General features: G+C 39.9%; 1 long non-coding RNA gene across 1 annotated transcript; it reads right to left on the bottom strand.

Annotated features, from left to right (window-relative positions):
- Positions 1 to 12,761: 12,761 nt before the first annotated feature.
- Positions 12,762 to 17,091, bottom strand: LOC139460558 (uncharacterized). The gene is made up of 3 exons (XR_011652807.1): positions 16,735 to 17,091; positions 14,545 to 14,564; positions 12,762 to 12,832 (listed from the first exon to the last, which is right to left on the bottom strand). It is a non-coding gene; the product is annotated as an uncharacterized lncRNA (long non-coding RNA).
- Between the last annotated feature and the right edge of the window lie 8,012 nt (positions 17,092 to 25,103).

Below are 25,103 nucleotides of genomic sequence, written 5' to 3' on the forward strand. Positions count from 1 at the left end.
CGCAAAAGAAACGTCACCATGCATAGATATATGAGAAACCTTATTTGTCCAAACACTGTAAACATACTTTGAGACATATTAAAAAAGATGAAACTTGGCAATACTGATCATCAAGGTTGAAATTAAAGTGTCAAATGTTCTTAAAATGAAACACAAAACTAGTCAGTATCTTGTGTATTCGCCATGTGCATTGATGACTGCCGTGCAACGTCGATACATGGAATGGATGAGACGGTTGATGAAGGCCATAGGCACATGAGCCCACACTCTGAGGAATGCCTGACGCAGTTCAGCTGTCATTCAGCCGTCTTTGAATCTCGTCCAACAGGTGCTCAATGGGATTTAAATCGGGACTGAGTGCAAGCCACTGCATTGTTTGAAGCCATTCTGCTGGAGGAAGTCTCTTGTTGCTCTCACAGTGTGGGCACGGGCGTTATAATGCTGAAACTTGTGGTTGCGGCGACGTGCCAAATGAGGTATGGCTTGTGGTCTAAAAAGTTGTTCAAAGTACCGAGCTGCTTTGATACCATTGCCTCTCCCTGGACCGATGTTCTGGAAGACCACAGGGCCGACCCTCTGTGCAAAACCAATTCCACCCCACACCATGATGCTCGGACCGCCCCCCGAGTCCCTCTCAACAACACAAACATCCGAATAACGTTCCTCACGGCGTCGCCAGACTCTCTCTCTCTCTCGCTCTCTCTCTCTCTCTCTCTCTCTCTCTCTCTCTCTCTCTGCCATCTGCTGTTGAGATACAGTAACGGCTCTCGTCTGAGAAGAGGAGTCTTCGCCACTGCTGGTGGCGCCAATGCTTATGCTGCGTTGCCCACTGAAGACGGTCCGGCGATGATGTGGTGTCAGAATGGGTCCTCGGTGTCGCCTGTGACAGTGGAGGTGTCTGTTCGTCAATCGTCGACGCACGGTGTCCGCACTAATGTGTCGCTTGTGTGTCCCCATGGTCTGTCGAGCAGTTTCCGCAGCAGTAACAAAGCGATCTTGAAGCTTCTGTCGCACAATCAGACGATTCCGACGTCGGGTGGTGACCCTTTGTCTTCCACTACGTTGTCGGTCATCTGTAGTGTTGGTGGTTTGGTACCGTTTCTGGAGCATGTATATGGTCCTTACGTGGACTTGAAATGCATTGGCTACTTGCCGGGCGGTTTTTCCAGCTTGCAATCGTCCAATGGCTTGGTGTCGCTGATTTCTTGTCAATCTTGGCATGTGGTAGCAATTCAATAACGAATGAATGTTATCCGATCTGGGTGGATTTTCATGGGGCAAGAATTGGGGGAACGCATGTGCATTTCAATGTGCATTTCAATTTGCACGTGCATCACGTGCATCGGGTTACCATGGACGTTGCCTTGATGCGCTTGGGCGATCGGTTTTATTGTCATCTGCTTTGTTTTTTTATCATCAAATTTCATTTTTCCGGACAAGGTAATGTTAAATTTAAGAAACTTTGACAAAAATTACCCAGATATTTAAATGACAACTTTCATGCAATGTTACTTGGGGTGACGTTTCTTTTGCGGTTCAGTATATTAACTTCGCCTGACTTGTGGCCTGTGCATTGTACACAGAACCACAGGACACCACCAGCTGTTTTCCTACCAACCCTATACAGTAGTTGGAGTGGTGTAAGTTTATGTTGTAAGCTACATAGCTTAGATTCTTTGCGATATACGAGTTCACTTTCCTTTGGAGCAGAAGTGATTCAATTATTTTTATATGAGTAGGTGGTCACTTTCAAAATGACAAAAGACATGTCTGCTTTTCTGTATCTACTTTTATCAACCACACCTTTCGAGGTTTCATTCTCAGAATAATATGTTTCAGTATCAGGACTTACCTACCATATACATGAACTTCAAAGAAGTAAGGTGAAATGGGTTTCAACGTCACGTTCAATATCATTGCACTTCAAATGTGACGTGGATGCACGCGTGTGTGTGTGTGTGACTGCTAGTGTTAGTCCGGACTAATGGCAGTTTCACAGTGCTATCCTCCTGAGAAACCATGTCGCAGTTTAACATGAATACCCCAATTAGACACAGTTTTCTGACTCCGAGCCGACAAGACCCGTGAAGATTCCGGGGTAGAATAGGTCTTCAGCAACCCATACTTGCCGTAAAAGGTGACTATGCTTGTCGTAAAAGGCGACAAACGGGATCGGGTGGTCAGGCTCGCTGACTTGATTGATACAAGTCATCAATCCCAATTGCGTTGGTCGATGCTCATGATATCAATCACTGTATTGTCTGGTCCAGACTCGATTATTTACAGACCGCCGTCATATAGCTGGAATATTGCTGAGTGCGGCGTTAAACAACAAACAAACAAACCAAAATCCGAGCCGACAAGTCCTCGCAAGGCAGGGTAACAGCAAGTACAACTGCTAAGGTCTTATGTATGACGCGACCGAGGATAGAACCACCGACCTTCCGATCTCAGGGCAGACGTTCTACCCAATAGACCACGGAGGCGCTCTTAAACTTTGCACTAACCTAGTAGCTGTTTTCCATTACAACTCATGGTTTTATTTCATACTCATTAATATTTAAGTAAATTATACTTTGTCTGTAAACCGTCAGATGGTAATAATTACATTTATAATGACATTGTTGATTTGATATAAATTTGATATCAGATGGTTATAAGTAAATTTCGAATATTGATTTGCTAATAACTTGAGAAGTGCAAATATGTGATTCACGTCAATCACATGTCAAATTCGTTCTCAACTGGGTGTACGCCCTTTAAAAGTAATGCTTTACTAATGTGTGAGTGAGTTGGGTTTAACGTTGCTTTTAATAATATTCTAGTTATATCACGGCGTGTCAACTTGGTGTGTGAGGTAAACTCGATGCAGGTCTCAGGCGTTTACCTCTTTGGTGAAACCAACTAGCACAGGTATGGCAAACAGGGTTTCAAACCCACAAGCATAGGTTTAAGTCGAAAGAATGGAACATGATCTAAGTTTAAGTAATTATAACATAGTATAAAGAAAAGATACAAGGTAAGAATGACAAAGGTAACGGCACTAATGTAATAGATACATTATATTGCATTATACAGTAATATAGAGGTTATCACGCGAGTGTGTTTGGGGATGGTAAATATCCTGCATTAGGAATAAACATTGTATTTAGCGAGCCTTGGCGAGCTAAATACATAGTGTTTATTCCTATTACAGGATATTTACCATCCCCAAACACACAAGTGTGATAACCTCTTTATCATATAATGTCATTCTTTAATTCTTTGCTTCAAAATCGCTTTCCCTCTCTCACAAACATAACCGAAACATTGCGAGTTTACCTGGAATGCGCGCATTAATAATTATTACGTCACAGGGTAAGTGATGTGTCTGTCGGACAGTGACAGTAGCCAATATAGTTCCAACTGAAATAGGTTTCTTATACAGTGGCGAAGCAACATATGCGCAAAACAACACTTGTTTTTAATTGCCTTTCGCGGCAATCCATCGGTCTTTCCGCTAGAGTAACTGCCCTTTGTCAAAGGGAAGCTACTCTAACCCTATACTATGAGACGTCACGGCCACGGTCAGGTGTTGTTGACAGTCGGTCTGTGCTGTCATAACGATAAGAAGTGTAGTCAAATGTACACACAGCGACAAAACGAAACAAGGTAACAATTCAAACATATTTCCGCCAAATCCAACTATTTTAATTTGTGGAGGAGGTTTTAAGCCGCAGAGGTCTACAAGCACAGATATGGCTTCTGATCCCGCTTGGCTAGACCTCGTGCCCTCGCCAAATTGTTTCGAAATTTATATCTCCAAAGTTGCCAAAACTTATAAAATGCCTTAGCTACGTCACAGTTAAACACAGATTTTCAGTATATTAGACTGTTCTTTTGATAATGATAGCAATTATCCCTGTAGTTTATCCAGATTCCCGATGGTTAATTCTGACTCGATCGCCGAATGACGAGTGCGACGCCATGTTTGTTTATAAACAGTGAAAGTAGTCCCTACTTGACCTTTGATATTTGCATCTCTATCCGCATAGGACCCCAACGGATATCGTTTTTATCCGTTGGCTTTATCCTGCCGAGAAACCTACCCATTATATGATAAATATATATATTAGTTTAAAGTCATTTAATAGTTGAACCGATATTTGTATATTAACAATTACTTTCAGAATAACAGGTACTCGTATATCATTAACTAATGCATCCTTTTCTATCACCTTGTTTGGTCATTTTGAAACAGATTATACTAATAGGTGGAATAAACTTTAACAGCTGAGTCTATTATCAGCTCTATAGTTAGTATCTTTCTAATTTAAATAAGGGTAGATAGGCAGGATTACCATATTATTGTGTGGCCTGATTCAATGAATGCTGATTGGACCATTCACAGTCTTGTCCTCCTTCTTAATTCAAATGTGCACTGCATATTCACCCTTTGCACCAGCAATGGTGTATACGTGAATGTAAGTATGAATGTGCTTTTAGCCTAAGCTAATTTGATGTTTTCCCTGCTTTTGTAATGATAATAGATATATTGATTTGTAGTTACTGCAAAATTAATGTTGTCTTTTGTTTACACAGATTTTAGGTACGCTTGGTAGATGTGGCTTGGCAGCGCTGTAACGTCTCCACCCTAATGTCATACACCGGAATTGGTTTGTATACAAGTAAGTGTTTATATGATACTGTGTATCACATCTATTGAATTTTACATGCATATTGCATTAGGACATCTGTGTCTGTATCATATTTATTTCATCTTATGTACGGAATCCAGGCTTTTGTAATGATGATAATAGATATATTGATTTGTAGTTACTGCAAAATTAATGTTACGGTTTGTTTACACAGATTTTAGGTGCGCTTGGTAGATATGGCTTGTGTTTGTACCATATTTATTTGATTTGTATGTACGGAGTCAAGCAAGGAGTTGCCCTTGTAGTTAAAATTGTGTCATAGTCTGTCTAATTTGTGTTATATGTGAGTGATGTAATGACCATTTGTGAAGCCCCATGTATATTGTATGACCCTCTATTTATTGTATGACATTGTTCAGGATCTGTTGTTAGACACTTGAAGCATAAACATTCTCACCCCGTAACCAGTGTCTTGGACCTTTGTTTGAATTCCACACACTAATCCGCAGCTCTTGCCTTTAGTGTCTACATTTCACAACGTTCGAGGTATCATCGAGCATGCCCTATACGCGAATATTTCAAAGCACGTCGTACGATTCCTGCTCAAAAGCTGCTTGATACGGGTTACAACAATCAGGGCCTTAATGAAACTTTCAAAGGTTTTATGGTAGATATATGGATAACATTTTGATGCGTCAGTGACTAATTAAATACAATGTAATTCCTTAGCTTCATGTGTATTTATGTTCCCGTTTTTTTTGGGTGCATCATTAAGACGTACCTTTGCATGTGTTTTGGACGGATACGCACATGGGGACACCTGTTACCATCACTATTTCATTGTGGTTCATGAACACATGCTCATAATATAGTCGGAATCATACAATGGACTTTTAACACAGAATTCTGATGATTTCCGAAAGTGTTTTTTCGCTTTCATTTACGATTCCACAACCAAAAGTGAAACCACGTTTCTTGATTACAGGTCTTACGGAATCAGCACTTTGCTGATGCATAGTCTCAAGACACTGAAACAAAGATTGCTTCAAAAGAAACGACACTAACGGATTTTGTAAGACAACCATCTCATGTGGCATATTGTGTGGAGTAGCTGAGAAACGTACTAAATGATGGAACGGTAGAAACATCCGTAAACATCAGGTGTATATAACCAACAAACAAAAGTATCTGTTATCTCTATTTTTTCATGATAGTTTAAAGATACTAAATGAATTAGCTGTAATGACGACAGTTGAATTAATCCAGTTTTATTATATACTCTTCCAAAAAAGAAACTTGACATTGACTTTCAAAATGTAATATAATGCGATTGTTTCAAAATAGGACACAGAAACCATAATTGTTTGAAGATCAATGTACACAATGTTCAAAACATTAATCGTGTCACCTAGACAGACACACGTACACGATGCAGTTAATGTCACAGGGGTACAGAAAATGTCAGTATCGGTTGTGCCCACCACGTGCATCAATCACCGCTTGACAACGACGACCCATAGATGCCATCAAGTTGTCAATAACACGCTGTTGGATGTGCTGCCATTCATGCTGAAGTGCATCAAGAAGCGCCGGAAGTGTTTGGGGCGGTGGATTCCTTCTGCGAACGCGTCGATCCAACTCGTCCCACAGATGCTCAATCGGGGACAAATCTGGTGACCGGGCTGGCCAAGGTAATGTCTGGATGTTGTTGTGCTGTAAGAAGTCCTGACAAACACGTGCAATATGCGGTCGAGCGTTGTCCTGCTGGAACTGTCCGCCATGAACGTTGACGTGAGGAAGAACGTAAGGCTGTAGGATCAAGCGTCTGTAACGCACACCTGTCAATGCACCTGCCACATGCACGAGAGGCGTGATGAATTCCGGCCCATACCATGACACTCCCGCCGCCAAATAGGACAACCTGTTGCACACAGATGGGGGCGTAACATTCACCCCGACGTCTGTAGACACGTGCGCGCCCATCAGCACGTGTGAGTAGGAAACGGGACTCGTCAGTAAACAGTACATTTCTCCACCTAGCACGTGCCCATCTCACCCTCTGTTGGCACCAAAGCAGACGATCCGCCAGATGACGTGGGGTCAATACATGACGTCGAACAAGTCTTCGTGCAAAAAGTCCAGCCTCCCTCAGTTTGTTGCGTACCGTTTGATCTGATATTCTGCGTACCCCAGGGATCTGTGTGGTTGTAGACGTGGCTGTGGTAGTGCGGTCTCGGAGGTGTCGCTGCCGGATGTATCGATCATGGGTTGTCACCCTTGGTCTTCCTGACCTTGGTCTGTCGTCTCTGTTCTTGTTGCTGTATCGGGTCCACAGTGCAGAGATTTTCTGTCTGGATACGCCAAAGTGCCTGGCCACTTCTTGTTGAGTTGCTCCAGCTTGTAATCTCCCTATGGCGTTGTTCCGTTGAGCTGCATTCACACTCTTGGCATTCTGTCACCGCCTCTACTGCCGTTTTAATGACTGTATGAACAGCCGTTGATGTGGATTTTTATACCCATTCAGCAGGGGGGCCTGCATGCCTAAATGCAGGATCCTGTGCTGCACGTTTTTTACAGGCGGTTGCGTTTGGGTGAAGCTGTAAAATTGATTCCCAAACGCTACGTTTATGTGCTTTGCATGTGTTTTCGCGAATTACAGACACATCATCTTTCTGTTTGACTTATTTGGTTCTCATTTAATGTAATTATTTTAGGTATTTGGCAAAAATTGATTTTACATCTATGTCAAGTTTCTTTTTTTGAAGAGTATATATTGATTATTATAAGGCAATGTGTCTGTGATGACTAACACCATATTGCTTGAAGCTACAGCTACACAAAAGCATATGTTATTACCATTAGGCCCGGTGTGCCAGTGACATGTGAAGGATATTTTAGATAAACGGTCATGCGTAAATCAAGGGACTGAGCCAAATGTATGTACATATCCTTTTAGTCACATATGCGACAAGGGTGTTTCCAAAGGGTTTATGTACAACACTGTTGATGTGACATTGAACACAACCACGAAGTCAAAACCCAACAGAAAAGATACCACCTGTAATACAGGTTCCATTATGTATTGAAATCAAATGCCATGATCAAGCATCTGATACCAGTGATTTCATGACAATGTCCTTTCTTGATACGATCAATTCACCGACATAAAATCACTCGGGGAACAAAGGATGTTCTACTTAGGCAGTTTTCTGAAGACAGGATTCTAGGTGATGATAAATAATGAAGGACGTAAATACGAGTCATGTACGCGCTACATCGGTCACAATCGACAAATGATCAATCAAAATCTGCAAAAGATACATCTATACAAATGCATTTACCTTCATCATCACCCCTGGTCACAAGTACACCAGTTTTATCTGCAAAAACAAATAATATCTTTGTGCATTAAATGAAACACAGGTCATGTTCACACCACATCGTTCGGAGTGGACATGTGCAAATGTATTTACCTGCATTTACATTCGTCACTGTTTCATCAGGCACGCCTTTTACTGTAACCATTCAGAAATGTCACAAGTATTTACATAACATTTTTGATTAACCGTTACTCAAATAAACATTGGTTATTATTTACATCATTCATCACAGTCGGGATACTAGTAGTCAACTGATTACAAACACCCCATTTCTTAAACCACCATGACAACATTTTTGGATTATTCAAAATAAAAGCCTTTTTTGCCATGATCAAGCATCTGATACCAGTGATTTCATGACAATGTCCTTTCTTGATACGATCAATTCACCGACATAAAATCACTCAGGGAACAAAGGATGTTCTACTTAGGCAGTTTTCTGAAGACAGGATTCTAGGTGATGATAAATAATGAAGGACGTAAATACGGGCCATTGTCGCGCTACATCGGTCACAATCGACAAATGATCAATCAAAATCTGCAAAAGATACATCTCTACGAATGCATTTACCTCCACTAACATTTGTGACCACAATGCTCGTGCCTGATGCAAGTCCTTCAAACATCCTTGTTCCTGCAAGAACAAATAATATCTTTGTGCAAATGTATTTACCTGCAATTACATTCTACACTGTTCCATCAGACACACCTTTTACTGTAACCATTCAGAAATGTCACAAGTGTTTACACAACATGTTTGAATAACTGTTACTCAAATCAACATTGGTTATTATTTACATCATTCATCACAGTCGGGATACTAGTAGTCAACTGATTACAAACACCCCATTTTTCAAAAAAACAAAATGACAACCTTTTCGGATTTTTTCAAAATCAAAACCTTCCTCCACTGTGCATGTGTAGCAGTATACAGTATGTCTGGTGGTTTCATAAGGAAAGAGACTCGTACGAAGGCAGTTGTTGTTTTCTGAAATGAACCGTGCTGTGGCTTGGGACTTCCCAAAGATTTTATGTGGAAATGATACAGATATGTTCAGTAGATTTGGTAAAGAAATTTTCAAGTTCGCAGTTGACGGACTGACTGATGGACGGACCACGGACGACGACCCACACAAAGGTCACATTGTCAAGGTGTCCTAAAAACTGAAAAGACACAAATGACTCAGCTATATCTTGTAAAGGTCAGATGAAAGAGACCTATCGCAATTTCGTGGGATCATGTCATGCTGAAGTGAAGTCAATGATTTATTGCACGAGTGGTAAGTGTTATTATATCCTACATTGAATTTGGTTATTTACCACTCTGACATTGGACTGTGTATCGCCTTTATGTGTAGATGAATAATTATGATTCAATGTAACACACGTGAAAGCTAATTTTAATGTTTGTCTTCAACACAATTCGATGCTTAATAATACTGCTATGGAATGTTTTACATGAAAAATAGTCCCCTTACTCTTCCTATCTACGGACAAAACATCTGAGGATTTGAGTTTAAGATCATCCTATCATATATAATTGTTAATAACATATGCATATTAAATATTTGCTCTATTCCAATTTAACAAAGTACATAATAATGTTAATATAACTAGGAACGATACACACATGGTCATAGGGACTGATACTTTGCCTCAGTAGTCTTGCGCACTGATGTATACCTGATCATGTATAAAGATTGTTCGTATTAGATTGTAGCTTTAGGAAACTCTGCAATGTTTTAAAATATGTGTAACATGGCATAACCGAATACACGAAAACACGTAGCAACACTGTAACAAATGTTATATTTGGGATAACACTTTCTAAGTAAAGTACAGATTGTCGTACTTTTTTGGCTTGAGTCCCGTCCGGGATTCGAACCCATACTGCCAGAGTAAGGCACCTAATCACCTAATCGGGTTAGATCGCTTTGTGTGCTGGCGATTAGGTGCCTCACTCTGGCAGTATGGGTTATGTTACAAGTATTCAATCCCCATCTCAGCTTTGCTGAAATAGTTATTTACCGTTTCAGATAGTACTGCATTTTAATCAAACCCAAATACATGCTTCTAAATGAAATCTTTCAAAATATATTGGACACACTGATGTCTATATAATATATTCTCTGATTGCATTTTCCAAGTGTGTGAGTGAGTGGGTTTATAATTAAAGTAACATCGGTAATATTTCAGTCATATCGACTACGTTATCCAAAGCTTACATCTACTTGCAGCGTCGTGAAGGTCAGGTGTTACTGCTTGGGTGAATATTCTATCATCAAATCTGAAGTTGATGACCTTTAAAGTCAGCAAATCATATGCCACAATAACACTTCAGTATAGTTAGTAATACTAGTATTCAACTAATAACAACAACCTTATTCTTACAACCAACATTTTATGGATATTTCAAAATCACAGTTCATTTCATTGTGCATGTGTAACAGAAGACATTATATCCAATGGTTTCTGGGGAAAAGAGATTTGTAGGAAGGCAGATGTTTGTCTGAAATGAGACAGCTAGGACGTGTAGAGCATGTTATGCGGAAATGATATAGATATGAACAGTTGATTTGAGAGGGAAGTTTCAAGTTCAGTGTTGACGGACTGACTGATGGACCGACGACGACCCATACAAAGGTCACATTGTCAAGACGTCTTATAAACTGAAAAAGACACAAATGACACAGCTATATCTTGTAAAGGTCTGATGAAAGAGACCAATCGCAATTTCGGGGGATAATGTCATGCTGAAGTGTTGTCACGTGGTGCAGCAAGGACATCGATTTATTACACGAGTGGCAAGTGTTATTATATCCTACATTGAATCAGGTTATTTACCACCCTGACATTGGACTGTGTGTCGTTGAATACCTATGATTCAATGTAACACACACCCAAAGCTAATTTAAATGTTTGTATTCAACACAATTCGATGCTTAATGATACAATTATTTACATCTACACAAACGTATTTAGCTTAAGCCACTGTTGAACCGCCCGTTGTGCCAACAGTATGTACACAACCTGTTTGATTAACTGTTACTCAAATCAACATTGGTTATCATTTACATCATCGTTCACAGTTGACATTGTGTCATATTTGAAGTTGGTATATCTGCAGCATTAACATGTCATTTTATTCATGTTGCAGGCATTCAATCCTCATCTAAGATCCGTTGAAATAATCATTTACCATTTCAAATTTCAATGCATTTTCATAAAATCCAAATAAATAGACATAAATTTCATTTACTTTGAAATACACACTGATGTTTTCTATGATGATTGCAATTTGTAAGTGACCCAAAGCTTGTTCAGTTGTTGGCAGTGTTGGGGAGGTCAGGTGTTCCTGCTAAGGTGTATATCCTTTCATAACATCTCAAGTTATTGACCCTCAAAGTCAACAAATCATATGTGAGAATAACACTTTAAAATATTTAAGTACAGGAAATAATACTTAAACTTGATACTAGTTTCAAACTACAAACTACATTCCCGACATGGGTACAATGTGTGAAGCCCATTTCTGGTGTCCCCCGCCGTAATATTGTTATGATATTGCTAAAAGCGGTGTAGAGCCAAACTCACTCACTCACTTAAGCTGATTGTAACAGTAGATTGGTACGAAGGCAGGGGGAGGGGAGTATCTGGCAATTTATGTTCAGTAAACTCGTCGAAATGATTGATTCATAATTGTGTTATATATAATCCTTGTGTTATTCACGCCTGTAAAATGTCCCAATGCTTAGTACTCTTCAAGAGGTTGGTGACGCACCACTGAATTCCCTCCCCAATTTCCCACCCACTCACCCAGCAATTGTCTGGATCCGGCAATGGTGAATACTCATTCTGAGAGGATATTTATGAAGATATTATAAAATCATTATGTTATAATAACTTCCTCCCTTAATATGTCTCCATTGCTGCATTCTTGCTTCTAATTCACATTAATTTAGACACTTACCCATTTCCGCTAGGTCATGTCTTTCAGAATACGATGGTAATTGTGTTGATTGGCTGAAAATACACAAACATCGAGGCAGTGGTGAAGATATAAACATCTACAGGTAATCGCGACGTTTGTATTAGTTAAGCCAATTTTGTAAACAAAGATACATCGAAAATGACACGAAATATAATAAGAACTTTAGCACGAGGGATACAGTGTACGGTGCATATCTGTCAGAAGTATGTTTATTCGCGAGGAACTTATCTTGTGCTTTGATCTATAGGCATTACTTACCACCTAGTCATCATTTTAATTTTGTTTTCTACTAGTAGATGAAGGACTAAGCAATTTCTTGTGTCAGTTGTGCGACCAGGTAATCAATTGGCTGCTGCAACAGGCCATATATCATTTTGGTTGTAGTAACAGAGGTTATTTGCTCTTTTGTTATGCTGATATGGAGTGTGTGCTGTTATATATAACACATGCAACACTGAGACATACAGAGACTTTAGAAATACATTTAACTGCACATCCATGATATGTACCTGTGTAGCTTGATTGTTAAAGAACATTACTTTTAGTTTCCTGCCTAATCAACGAATATGGAGATGTCGTCTCTGTTGCCCAATATTTGTAAACAATTGTTTTCATTGATCATTATTGACCAAACCCTTTCAGCATTTACATTTGAGTACTTGTATCTTCATTTTCGGAATCTTCTTCTGCTGGCGTTGATGGGATCTTTGTGTCCAGGACATTATGTGTCTGTCTATCACTATCCTCACTTCCGTCCAGTGAGAAGAAGCTTTCATCTAAATTTTCAGATGAGCTCTCATCGTCAAATGTTGTCCCACCTATCCCTAAATATCGTTTAAATTAGAATATATTAGAATGGGATTATGTAATTAATCAACTGTCATATTATATATATTGTAAATATAATGTATGTCTTTTGTATCTCCCGCCAGTCACTTATTACAGCCAATCTCAAAGTAACAATATAACAGTGTATCAACTCTTTTTCCGCGCTTACCATAGCTCACCTTGTTGTGCAATCCAAACGGTAACTTATCAAATGAGACATATTAATGTTGCTGTCAGCATTAGAATAAACAGATTTTATACATTGTTATTTTAGGTCAGCTTGGCAATATGAATCAACGAACTAAATTTCGAGGTTGTTTCCATTTCCAGAATTTCATAATTAGACTTGCAATACACATCTGTTATTAAAATGACACCCCATAAGATGGACAAACACCCACATATTACAACATGTCAGGCTGCTGTATCTGAGAAAACGTTCCAGAAAATACAAAAGCGTTTGCCCATAACCACCCCTTCACGCATGAACTTGACCCTTGACAAATCTTCAATAGACGCAGGGCCCAATGCTAGGTAAGTTAGCCACCAGGTTTTGTGATTAAATATTGGGAATTGTAATCACACACCTTAGTCTGATTTATCTGGTGAACTTTACGACTAAAGCAACTAACTGTCATGATCCTGTACATAAAACAGTCGTTGTGTCGAACTCGTGAGGACGTGTATGTGGACTATATTTTTTAACTGTTCGAGTCATCGGGAAAGTTTATGCTTTATTTCCCACTTAGGGCTACCAATTACGTTCGAGACAACCGGGAATTCGACATATCAAGTTCGACAGATACGAGTATAAATGATGAATATAGAAGCAATTAGCAGGGACTGGAAGGTATGTTCTAAACAAGCGGGATTCGACACACCGAGGTTTGACTGTATGTCCAGTCCCCAGTTTACTTTAAAGAAGATGCTTAAACAAATTGAAAATCGGATTTTAACAAGTATGTTAAGCTTCAGCTTCGCTGGTCAAGTGCTTCTGCTGACATGATGATTGCAGATCCTAGAATGTACTTTATGAGCTTTGAAGTCATGGTCAAAGTATATAATATTACGAAAAGGGAACCTATAAGTCCCACGACATATTTCATTTAAATTTGAAAAATAAATGGCTGTGACGACCATATTGTAACTCGGATTCGAACATCAAGATCATCCTATGAAAGTTACAACTTCGCTTGGTTCAATGGCTCCTTAGGGGAAAATGTTTACAGAATTGTACTTGGTTGCAAAAACTTTGCGTTTATATATAGTTCGCCCGTATCAACATCGATAAACATTTGTTGCACAACGAAAGCAGAACAATAACGATGCCTAACGATGCGCACATGCATATGCACATGAAATAATTTGTAGAATTTGTTACCCTTGAGGTCAAAATTAAATTTTGAAGTTTGAAAATTAACATTTTGAATTATCATGAATTTGCACTTCCAACAAAGAGTGCGCGTATGCCAAGTATGTTAGTTTGTGTGATCATAGGCTATTTTGCATTATTGTTTCAAACGATCGGATCGCAAAATGACATTCGAATATAAATTTTTCACTATAAGAGGATATTACTGTTGTTCACGTTTGGTAAATAAGCGATTTTTTTATCTAAAAACCAAGCATTGAAATTACTCGCATATTGCACACTAAAGTGAAGGAAACATTCGGATGCTAGTAATGAAGATGAACATTCTTAACGTACCTTTTGCATCGCCTGATTCACTGAAACACAACAAAAAACTTTTGTTACTGTAAATTGTAACGGCAATTATCAGTGATTTAAAAATATATTGGTTCATCTGCAATGGTAACAGTTGTTGCCACTCCCACGTGTTGTATTCACTACGTTCCGCCATCACATGGGACTACTTATGGCCTCTTATGTCTTTACACTGCATGCTGTATAACTGCTGAAGTTGAGTTAAAGATATGTTGTTTCCATGGTTTGCTGCTGTTCACCTAAGAGTAAAAGCAACAAAGCCGTTTCTAAAAAGTAAACAAGAAAACATACAAATGGATAACAACGTCACTAAATGCAATAAACAAGAAGTTGTTATCCACAAAGTTGTATGTTTTCAGGCACCATTTTCATTATCACAGAGCCAAATTAATGATACCAACCATATCATAAGCATGTGTTTAATATTAATAACAATAATCATAATAATAATGCCACGCTTGCATCCCAAGTACCATGTTGTCCGACTCCCCATTGTTCTCGGTGCCTTAGGTTTTGGTACCTCCCAATCTGTTGATCATGACTGACATTGGGAGAGTACCCGGGTTTTTTACCAGGAATACAGCCCTTATGACAATCTGGGTAATGCAGAAGGCTGCAGTGTTGGGAGTCTTCACAATCTCCGAAAAGTTCTGGGTGGGTTTGACTAGGCAGCGCTTCCTGGGTAAAGTTTCATTTTAGTATGGCACTCTCAGATCTCTCAAGACCTATACTCACCGCAAAAAAGAAACGCAAACCATATATAATAGAAACATATGGAGAAGTATGCACGTTAAGAATAAATAAAGCGAAAAAAAACCTTCCATAACCCCTTCCATATCCAATAGAAATTTCTGCATAAAACAGAGTGGAGTGTACGATTCTGACTATATCATGAGCATGTGTTTATGAATCACTATCAAGTAGTAATGACACCAGGTGTTCGTGAAAGGGTGAGCGTACCCTACCCCGATGTGTTTCCAGTATGTACCACTCAGTGAGAAAACTAACAATCAGTCAAGTGTTACAACAGAGTCTTAATTCTTATCATGATATGCTGCAGGTGATGTTCAAACTTTCCACACTAATCCTGCACGAAACAAATGTTGCATCTCGATTCATGGGTCTATGGCGTTGCATGTGATGCGTATTTGAGTGTCGATTCACACAACATACAGTATGTTCGTTTTACATCGAACCAATCTAATATCACTACTTGAATATGGGTAATTCTTCATATATTAACCAGCATGTATGGTATTCGCGGTTTTTTTTGTCGATGCGTATATAATAACAGACTGTCATCCGACGGAGGGTCATTCCATAGATGGAATATGTGTTTGAGTTGGCTCAATAGACATCGGCTGTGGTTATCGTACCAAAAGCCGAAGATAAATCTACAAGTACAAAAGCAGCAACCATGCCATCATCCACAGTGCAACATAAAACACTATTAGTGATGATATCAGGTGAGCATATTAATCCACACAGGTGGCACCCGTCACAAAATATGCAAAGGCAGGTCAAGTGTTCACTGATGCGTCAAATTTTGAAATTCCCTCCACATGTCTACCCTTTACCATTTTGAAAGTCTTTAAAAGGTCTTGAATGTTTTAACCCAGATTTAACAACTTCTGACGGCTCTATTTATTCGTACATAGGGCATGTTCAATATTATTCATGTAGAAAGATAAGGCAAGAGCTGTTGGAATATTAAGGGAAAATTGACTATTGGAAAATTAAAGCCGTGTATCTGAAGCTTTCTTTGAGAAATTCCCTTGTTTTGATTTTGCCAATCCGAGCAGAAATTTCGATTCATATGGATAACGAAACATCAGATAAGCATGTAGTAATTTTATTTTCTGTTATCTTTCTTCTTTCATGGTTGGTGTTCTATACCTGTCGAAGAGGACGCGAAAATATCTGCATACCAAATATAGAAACTAAGATGGCAAGATGTGGCTTATGATAACATGAATCTCAGGTAAGTTTGCTTTATAGATCTATTGGATCTACCTGTTTATTATACAATCTTATGGGATTTATTTCGATATTATCTGTGTTGTAATATAAATGCAGTTTTTATCTGTCTGTAATATAAGAGCTGGTGTGTCATTGTGTTAATCTGTGCCCGACAATAAATACAAGGCACGTGTCAATGATTGATCAACTGACCTTGTTGCATAGGATGTTTGTTTCAAACTTGGGGCAACGTGTGTGTAAAATGCTCCAACAGTACACGAAGTAGCGTCCATCCCAACGCCAGCCATGTATTGTAAAAATCTTTCTTTCACAAAGTCCTTATCTTCACACATTCTCTTTGCTTCTTCTTCCGTCTTGTGGCGAAACTGTAAGTGTAGACATCCATCGGAAGCCTTTTGCAGCTTACTACCATACTTTGTCTCCAACTCGGAATTCATTTTAAAAAATTCTTTGTACTCCTTTTCAGAAATCGGCATCATATCACGAGGAATATTTAAAAAAAACCAATCAGACAAGAAGGGCCAGTTGCTTCCGTTCTCAGCTGTATACCGCCATTTTATTCTTCTGCCATCTTCACATACAACTGCGGTAACATACAAAAACAACGACATGTGAATACATACAACAAACTTAGTATGTATATGCTTGCTGGACACGGCCTTTAGGGGCCGACCATTTGACATACACTTGAAGGGCGTTGGGATGGGTAGGGTGGGTATGTTGTGGTTGTGTGTATGTGTTTTGTTGGGATGGAACGGGGTCTTTTTCAAAGTAAAAGACTGTTCCCGAAAATGTTTGGAATTGATAATATTCCCTCAATATTTAAACAAACACAATCATTCAATGGCATGCAGCATGATCGGGTGCTCAGTCCTTTTCATTAGTGAACGACCATTAATATCCTTCATTTTGTGACGAGATTAGATATTCTTTCGCCTACAGCTACGAAACCTGACATTTTTCTATATATTTAAAACTATTTTAATCTAAGAATTACACCTTGGAACAATGTGATTTCTGTAGATGTCAATTCCTTTTTTTTCAACAGTCTGAAGCAAATTTAAAATGATTGTATTATAGACTTTGCGATGTGAAATGGTCCGACCTTTATACATCTTACATTCTATCGTGTATTGTATGTTATTGTGACGAATATAATGAAGTGGTACTGTTTTAGTGATGATATAGCTGAGTGCGTTTGCTGAACCATAAATCATTTGTATTTTTGTAGTATATTATGATAACTGTTCCAAAAGCCTTTGGGTTTTCCTGAAGCGAAGACAATTTTAAATATTCACAATTTTACCTAAAAGCAGAAATCACTTTCTTTTCGAAAAGTAAAATCACACTGTATTCGGAATTGAATCTTCACATCGTATTCATCCAATACAATTTGAGTCGCTGAAATGTCTTTAGGGAAGCAGTGTTATTTTACTGAATACCCGTTCACAGTCTACTCAAGTAGAATATATCTAAATATGTACTCCACGTCGTTATGAAGCGTTCACGAAGCACCAGGATATTATATACATGACTGACCAATCTAAGCCCACTGCTGCCTGTTGGGTAATAGAGTGGTCAGGTTGATTTCTGTTACGAATAGATATTTGTTAAAAAAAACGCATATTTTCTGAAACATTTATGCATACTGACACAACAACAAACCAAAATAGATTATCACGGACGGAGCACTAACTTAAGGGATAATATTCACCTTCTATCCGAGTAATGCCATCTTCTGCAGGGACTGCAAACACAATGATTAGGCATATTAGAATCACAAGGTTATCACCTTGAATGTTTTGTATTAAACGACGACTACCATATGATTGTTATGATACTCAAATGGCATTTTGGGGCACGGGTGGCCCAGTCGTCTAAGGCGCCGCGATTCGCTGTGCAGAGTTGCGTCTCTTGGGCACGCCAGAAACCTATGAATGTGGGTTCGAATCCCGGTTCGCCCCGATTATGTTTCTAGGTTTGTCAGCACCATACCCGTGCTCGTGGGTTTCACCGAAGTGGTAAACGTCTGAGACCTGCATCACTTCGGGCTTTCCTCCCACATTAAGCTGACACGCCGTGATGTAACTGGAATACTGTTAAAAGCGGCGTTAAATCCAACTCACTCACTCACTCACTCACTTAAATGGTATTTTCCAATCGATGGTTGACCCCATCTGCATTTTGGGTTAGAACTGGTTAATTTCAACTGTATAAGTTGCTATGAAGAACAACACCGAGCCTGACTTCCCGATCCTTAAAGTCACCGCTTACGAAAAGTATTTACTCCGACTACATATAAGGTAGAGCATAACAATATTAACTTGAGTGTTTGGTTTAAACTCGATTATTACAGTTAAAAACAAAAAACAAATGTGATCTTACCTGCTGTTTTGATTATAGGTTTTGTACATTCATCTACAGTTTCTACCTCACATGTAGCACCATTCCTTGGTCCATCTGCAAATCAATTTCAAACAGACAACCGGTGCATTAAAGTGTAAATGTTCATTTGAGAAGTACAAAAGAATCTGACAGTAAATGCTGGGATTGTCAAATATTGATCAACGCCTCTCTAAAGTACTCACGGAATTGGAAAAAAACTGTTTTTCTCAATTTAAAAATCGACACAAAGTGTTACGTCGCTGTTAATAAGAAATAACAAAACAACTCGAAAAGTACTAGTCTGGATTTGCTAGTTTGATCTCAGTGAACAATACAAAATGTACTTTACAGGAGGTAATTTGTCGTCACTTTCAACATTCAAAAATAAAACTAAGTCCAAATTGACATAGCAGAAACAGACTATAGGCATTATGCACCTGTTCTCACCTGTCGTCAAGGTGTCATAGGTCATGGACATTCACCTTGATCTAGTAACACCTGGTTATGCCCTGTTTCACAATAGTCTGTTTTATTCACATTTATACACACTTTTACGTGTAAAAAGGCATAAAAACCTTTGATACGCTGTATTTGTGCCAAGGCCCAATTAGTACTAATTGAGTTGTTTGAATATTTATATATTTTGTATATTAACTGCATTTATTTAAGATCTGAGGTCGAAAAAACATTTTTTTTTTTTCATTTCCGTGAGTACTTTTGTTTTAGTATATCTTACCTTTATTGATAATCTGCTGTTGTACATATTCGTAGTTGATTCCAGCAGTTTTGATGTTTGTCCCTTGGCTATTTACAGCCCCCTGAACTGTAACTAGGAAGATTCAACATATTCTATATGTAAACAAAACCATATTCATAATCATAAGACACTTCCACCTGAAGCACAATCCACTAATCCATTGAATCGTTTGCGACCATGTGATAAGCATGTGTTTATAAATCACTATCAAACAGTAATACGCATATGTGATGATGAAACTGCTACTATAATATGGGACAGCGAAATCATTCTGGTACTAACAACTGCAAGTTTGTTCAATTATAGCAAACGAGTAAGTAGTCAAATAACAAGACGTACTGTTTGGATCAGTTGTGCAGCCTCGGTCCATGTTCTTCCCCATACGTGCCAATAACTAAATATAAAAGGAACGTCTTGAAAGAAACGACAAGTTATGTAATGTTTGTTTAAGGTAATTATAAATCGTAATTCATGGCGTTTGATTGATTAAAAAAGCAATTGTGTTGGAGTTTATATATATCTTGGTGTTAATTTTGCTTCTTGTTGTTGTTGTTTTTGTGGTTGTTGTTATTTTTTTGGTTTGTTCGGTTTTGTTTTGTTTTGTTTGGTTTTTTTTGTTTTTTGGGGGGGTGTTGCTTTTAAAAAAAAATATATATATATATTTTTTTTATTTTTTTATTTTTTTTTTTGGGGGGGGGGGGGCGTGTGATTAAATAAGCAATCTGTGAATATATTATTTTCGCCTTCAACCATGATTTTGCGTTTTGCAGTGATAATCTGTCTCTAACAAAAATCCCAGATTATTGTCTGGATTTTAAAGTTTATGTTCTGCATGGAATGGGTGTGTGTGAGCGTGCGTGCGTGCGGACGGGCGGGCGGGCGGGCGTTGTTAAACCCCGCACAGTAATATCCGTGGCCCGTAAATAATTGAGTTTGGTGGAGACAATCCAGAGATTGATATTGTGAACAACGACTCCCCCTTTCGGGTACGATGACACGCTGTCAATCAAGTCACCACTCCAGATCCATTCAATCAACTCTTGCGACCAGTTTGACTTTCCAAGATGACAATTACTGCACGCGCCCACCATAATCATCGCCACATTACCTCGGTCAACACATTGAGGGGGCACGGGTGGCCCAGTCGTCTAAGGCGCCGCGATTCGCTGTGCAGAGTTGCGTCCCCTGGACACGCCAGAAACCTATGATTGTGGGTTCGAATCCCGGTTCGCCCCGATTATGTTTCTAGGTTTGTCAGCACCATACCCGTGCTCGTAGGTTTCACCGAAGTGGTAAACGTCTGAGACCTGCATCACTTCGGGCTTTCCTCCCACATTAAGCTGACACGCCGTGATATAACTGGAATAATGTTAAAAGCGGCGTTAAACCCAACTCACTTACTCACTCAACACATTGATCCAAAATGTCGCCTATGGACAATGTGTGTGTGTGTGTGTGTCTCATCATAGCAAGACGTATACGTCGCCGTCAACACCCCCAGCACACACATGGTACTGACTCTGACCCGGCCAGTACTTGATTTATCGCCTTAATACCGAAAGCTAGGCAAGTTCCATCTATTTCTGTCTTTCCAAACCAGCGATTTTCTGCTCTCCGGGCAGGTGCTCTATCTACTACACCGCGGAAGAAAATATAGAACAGTAACACACATGAACAAATGAAAGTTTATCGCCATGCAAACATCCTATCTTAATCATTGAACTTTTAGCAACCAAGAGCTTTCACTACATGCTGATGTCCGCGTAATCACACGAAACAGGCGCCCAAACTCCAGCGAAACAGTTTGAACATTCTATGTATGAATACTTGTGGTGTTGTATGTACGATATGTGAAGTTGCAGGAAAAGCACAAAACAGTGACTTTTGGCTCACTGATATATTACCTTGCTCAATATATTCTGCATCACCCTGCCATCCTGACATCCTCCAAGTTTCCGTCACGTTCTCAACAGAATGGTTCACATTCTTTCAACCTAAAACGATATATGATTACGATTGACATAATTACTTGTGTCTTACAAACAAGGGACATGCAAAAGATTGAATTGGCAAGCAACAGAATGTTACTTATTCTCCTCTGCATATATCCAACTATCCACCCCACTCGACATACATTTTAACATCCATATATTGAATAGTTTGATAGGCATGCTGATGAAGAATAAGAGACACTTTATGTACAATAACTTTATTAATAAACTATTATAGGACGAGTCGATGCCCTTTACGACCTGACTTGTTCCTAATGTACTTGTAATTATAAGTGCAGTTTGGATTCTGGTACCTATCTGGAAACACCGAATTACCGCCAGTTTCCAACAGTACTCTGCAGTCAAGAAAGGAGACAGGCCTCTTTCAAGACATTAAACATTTTGAACTATTGTAGTGTTTCTGTTGACGCTAGTTTGACCTATTGTATTGCCTTTGTGATTGTAAACCTGTGTGGTTATTTACTGATTTCAAAATGTTTAGTTCTGGGATAACTAATGTGACATCCACGTATATACCTACCTTGGTCTACATCCATCTTTCTACCACACCTCCATCTATCTACCCCTCCCTGTATAGCTCCAACTTTATCATACCTCCATGTGAAAATGATGAGATCTGATTGGTCCACTTGATCTTGATAAAATACGACGTATCCCGCTTTGGAGGGCAATAAATTTCTCAGCGAGCGAAAAAATCCCTTATACCTCGCCACGAGCAAGTCAGGCTTCACGTGGATTTCTGAGAGGAAAAATAAATCCCTTACACCCCACTCGATGGAATAGCTGTTTTCTATCAATTTTGAATTTGTTTTAATTTATTTAAAATGTCATGTTAAAATATGCCGGTACACTCGTTGTAGCAGGATCACTCGAGGTACATGGGGTTTTATGTATTCGGCTCGTGGTATAAAACCTAACGCGGGACGCATAAAACCCCATATAACCCTCGTGGTCCTCCTACAATATATAATGTGTACTTCCCTCTGTTTACATCCATCTTTCTACCCAACCTCCATCTATCTACCCCTCCCTGTAATCAGGTGGTCGGGAAGCCTTGCGGTTAAAGCGTTCGCTCGTCACGCCGAAGATCCGAGTTCGATTCCCGAAATGGGTACATTGTGTAAAGACCATTTCTGGTGGTGTTACCCGACGTGAAATTGCTGGAATATTGCTCAAAACGGCGTAAAACCATACTCACTCACTCCTCTTTTTACATCCAACTATGTATCTCTCTTTAATTACATCCATCCGTCTACCCTTTCCTGTGTACATTCATCTATCTATCCCTCTCTGTATACATCCATCTACATACCCCTCCGTGTATACGTCCATCTCTCTACCCCTCTCTGTATACATCCATCTATCTACCCCCTCTGTATACATCCATCTACCTACCCCTCTCTGTATACATCCATCTACCTCCCCCTCCCTGTATACATCCATCTACCTACCCCTCCCTGTATACATCCATCTACCTACCCCCTCTGTATACATCCATCTACCTACCCCTCTCTGTATACATCCATCTACCTACCCCTCCCTGTATACATCTATCTACCTACCCCTCCCTGTATACATCCATCTCACTATCCCTCTCTGTATACATCCATCTATCTACCCCCTCTGTATACATCCATCTACCTACCCCCTCTGTATACATCCATCTACCTACCCCTCTCTGTATACATCCATCTACCTACCCCTCCCTGTATACATCCATCTACCTACCCCTCCCTATATACATCCATCTGCCTACCCCTGTCTGTATACATCCATCTACCTACCCCTCCCTGTATACATCCGTCTACCTACCCCTCTCTGTATACATCCATCTACCTACCCCTCCCTGTATACATCCATCTACCTACCCCTCCCTGTATACATCCATCTACATACCCCTCCCTGTATACATCCATCTACCTACCCCTCCCTGTATACATCCATCTACCTACCCCTCCCTGTATACATCCATCTACCTACCCCTCCCTATATACATCCATCTGCCTACCCCTGTCTGTATACATCCATCTACCTACCCCTCCCTGTATACATCCGTCTACCTACCCCTCCCTGTATACATCCATCTACATACCCCTCCCTGTATACATCCATCTATCTACCCCCTCTGTATACATCCATCTACCTACCCCTCCCTGTATACATCCGTCTACCTACCCCTCCCTGTATACATCCATCTACCTACCCCTCCCTGTATACATCCATCTGCCTACCCCTCCCTGTATACATCCATCTGCCTACCCCTCCCTGTATACATCCATCTGCCTACCCCTCCCTGTATACATCCATCTGCCTACCCCTCCCTGTATACATTCATCTACCTACCCCTCCCTGTATACATCCATCTACATACCCCTCCCTGTATACATCCATCTACCTACCCCTCTCTGTATACATCCATCTACCTCCCCCTCCCTGTATACATCAATCTACCTACCCCCCTCTGTATACATCCATCTACCTACCCCTCCCTGTATACATCCATCTACCTACCCCTCTCTGTATACATCCATCTACCTACCCCTCCCTGTATACATCAATCTACCAACCCTCCCTGTATATATCCATCTACCTACCCCTCTTTGTATACATCCATCTACCTACCCCTCCCTGTATACATCCATCTACCTACCCCTCCCTGTATACATCCATCTACCTACCACTCCCTGTATACATCCATCTACCTACTCCTGTCTGTATACATCCATCTACCTACCACTCCCTGTATACATCCATCTACCTACCCCTCCCTGTATACATCAATCTACCAACCCTCCCTGTATATATCCATCTACCTACCCCTCCCTGTATACATCCATCTACCTACCACTCCCTGTATACATCCATCTACCTACCACTCCCTGTATACATCCATCTACCTACCCCTCCCTGTATACATCAATCTACCAACCCTCCCTGTATATATCCATCTACCTACCCCTCCCTGTATACATCCATCTATCAACCCTCCCTGTATACATCCATCTACCTACCCCTCCCTGTATACATCCATCTATCAACCCTCCCTGTATACATCCATCTACCTACCACTCCCTGTATACATCCATCTACCTACCCCTCCCTGTATACATCAATCTACCAACCCTCCCTGTATATATCCATCTACCTACCCCTCCCTGTATACATCAATCTACCAACCCTCCCTGTATACATCCATCTACCTACCCCTCCCTGTATACATCCATCTACCTACCCCTCCCTGTATACATCCATCTACATACCCCTCCCTGTATACATCCATCTACCTACCCCTCCCTGTATACATCCATCTACCTACCCCTCCCTGTATACATCCATCTACCTACCCCTCCCTATATACATCCATCTGCCTACCCCTGTCTGTATACATCCATCTACCTACCCCTCCC

Source organism: Haliotis cracherodii, unplaced genomic scaffold (assembly GCF_022045235.1).
Source record: "Haliotis cracherodii isolate W230 unplaced genomic scaffold, xgHalCrac1.p SCAF_14, whole genome shotgun sequence".
Lineage (NCBI taxonomy): Eukaryota > Metazoa > Mollusca > Gastropoda > Lepetellida > Haliotidae > Haliotis > Haliotis cracherodii.